Source organism: Asparagus officinalis, chromosome 7, assembly GCF_001876935.1.
Source record: "Asparagus officinalis chromosome 7, Aspof.V1, whole genome shotgun sequence".
NCBI classification, from domain to species: domain Eukaryota; kingdom Viridiplantae; phylum Streptophyta; class Magnoliopsida; order Asparagales; family Asparagaceae; genus Asparagus; species Asparagus officinalis.
Window position 1 is genome coordinate 95,263,685 of NC_033800.1, and position 2,515 is coordinate 95,266,199.

The 2,515-nt window shown below is 44.8% G+C and overlaps 1 long non-coding RNA gene across 1 annotated transcript; it reads right to left on the bottom strand.

Moving 5' to 3' along the window:
• LOC109848027 lies at positions 1,654 to 2,275 on the bottom strand. Its single transcript, XR_002248675.1, has 3 exons — positions 2,056 to 2,275; positions 1,843 to 1,947; positions 1,654 to 1,752 (listed from the first exon to the last, which is right to left on the bottom strand). It is a non-coding gene; the product is annotated as an uncharacterized LOC109848027 (long non-coding RNA).

Below are 2,515 nucleotides of genomic sequence, written 5' to 3' on the forward strand. Positions count from 1 at the left end.
CGTCTAGACCTTGGTTTTGGCGTTTTGGCACTGAGCCTTTCGAAAACCGAAATTCTTTCGGGGATTGTTTTGATGCAGTTGCACTCAGACAATACTACCCGAATGAGTTTGGAACAAGGACATTGAGTTTCTAGTTCTCGAGGACTCATTTTCCTGGTTTTACTCGTACCCCCAACACGATAGTACAACTCGTCGGTTTGAAGGTTGGAGTAACCTATCGTGTGTTAGCACGACTTCTCAGGTATAACGCTATCGTCATCAGACGACAATGTTTCCTTCTGAGGGCGAACTGTCTTCTTTGGGCTTTCAAGAGTCACGCGCCTCGAAACATGCCTTTGTGGGCGTGAGTTCTCAATGGGCTCCTGGACTTCAATGCGCAAATTGGTGCGCCTAGCTGTCATGATCTCTTTGTCATGTTGAGGGTGGCGGCGACTCCTGTTCGCGGTGAAAATCGCCTTCATTGAATTCATTGTCATCTTGAATAACAACTTTTTGAGTTACAAAAGATCCGGTCTTTTTTAAATCCGGTTACAACGAAATCAAAGAAAAAAAAAATAAAAATTACAACTTTCTCCTTTTGAACAAATCGCGAGCTCCTGTTTAGCGGTCGCTCGCTTTGTGTGGGTTCTTTGCCGACGCCGGGGTTAATCCGTGGACCACCGCGCGATCTAGATCCGGTCAGATCTACACGATTCGACGGGTATTATTCCGCGAAGGGAATAATAGCCGGGGAGGATTAGTTCACCAAGGAAATAATCGTCCAAATCTCGGGATCAAAGGCCAAGCTTTGATCCGGAGTGTAGTCTCGTGTAGATCTCAGATCTCTGATTTTTACCTCTCGAACACCTGCCTTTTGTGACGCGGACGCTCGTCGAGAATCAGATCTGAATCTTCAAGTCCTCAAGTCTTCAAAACTCCAAGCTCGATCTTCAATTCGGCAGAGTTTCGGCTCTCAAAGTTCCAACCTTTTGAAATGAACAACCCATGGCCTATTTATAGGCACCCAGATCTGTGCCCAGGCACAGATCTGGGCTGAGGTGGCTCGGCCACAAGTGGCCGGCCACCCCTAGGTGGCTCGGCTCATGCCGAGCCACCCTGAGGTGGCTCGGCCACCCCAGGGGGTGGCTCGGCTTTGGCCGAGCCACCCTGGGGTGGCTCGGCCTTGGCCGAGCCACCTCAGGGTGGCTCGGCTTGGGCCGAGCCACCCTGAAGTGGCTCGGTTTCGGCCGAGCCCCTCAGGGTGTTTGGGTTCCGTCGTTTTGTCGTTGTTCCCGTTTTGTCCGTGATTCGGTTGTGCGGTTGATTTGTCTGGACTCGATTTGTTGACCTGATTTGGCAGTCGATCCGAATCCTGATTTGGCAGTAAATCCACTTCTGAGTTCGAGTCCGAAACCGATCTTGATTCGATCGTGATTCGTCCGAGTCCGCTCTTGTTTGAATGACTCGTTGATTCCCCGAACTGTTGGCTTGATTCCACGCTCCAATGGATGTATTCCGTTGCTTGCGTGCGGTTCGTCAACCTCGTCGCCTCGTTGAAGAAGAGTGTTAAGTGCTAATAAATAGTTGAAGAGTGTTAAGTGCTAATAAATTCCCAACATGATAACAGGCTAATAAGAGCTAAGATAATTAGTTAACCTGCATTTTCTTCGCCAATTCTAGCTTTTGTTTCTTAGTCTCATCCTCATCGTACCCCTTCTTAAATTGAACCATCGTTCTCCTGTGCAGTTCTGGTAGTGGGATAAAGGGAGCGTTCTGAGATTTAACAATATATTTATTAGTTTTATTTATCAAATATTCTAAGAAGCGGAGAGAATATACATAGAAGATTAAAAGACTTTATACCGTTGTCCTACAAAATTGATCCTCAATCTGGGCAAATGAAGTAGTCCCCGTATGATGATCGTAATCTTTTTTCCATCGATTAAGTTTATTTCTCCTACATTTTTCCTTCAACATGAACAAAGAGAATTTTAGTGCATGGTATAATATACAATGGAATATATCACTAGTTTCAGATAAATAACTTGATGATAATTAACTACTATACATATTTACCTGGTGCTCCTCTTGGCCCCACAATATTATAAGTGCAGCTAAGTGCTCAGGCTCAACCCTCTTATCTCGCTTGTATATCCTCTCCCAGTTGTGAGTGAAACAATCAAAGCATTTCTTCTTTATCTCATGTCTCCACTCCCGAAGAGAATGCTTGAACTTTCCCTGGTATCCAAATAAAAATTCCCACCCTACGGGATTGTCTTCGATGTTGAAATATCTCTAAAAAATAAAATATAGTTAATCATGGACAATTGATAGAATTGAAAAATAATTGTGCTAAATATAAGAATTTACCCACAATCTCGATATATACTCTCCAGGACATGAAATGACTGCTCCCAAGCCTCGTAATAGGGATTCACATTATCACTCCTCCGTATCAAACATCCAAGGTATGAGCTGAAGTTATTAGCCCATTGTCCGGTTGGAATCCCATTATGTCCCCATCTCACAATTGCTC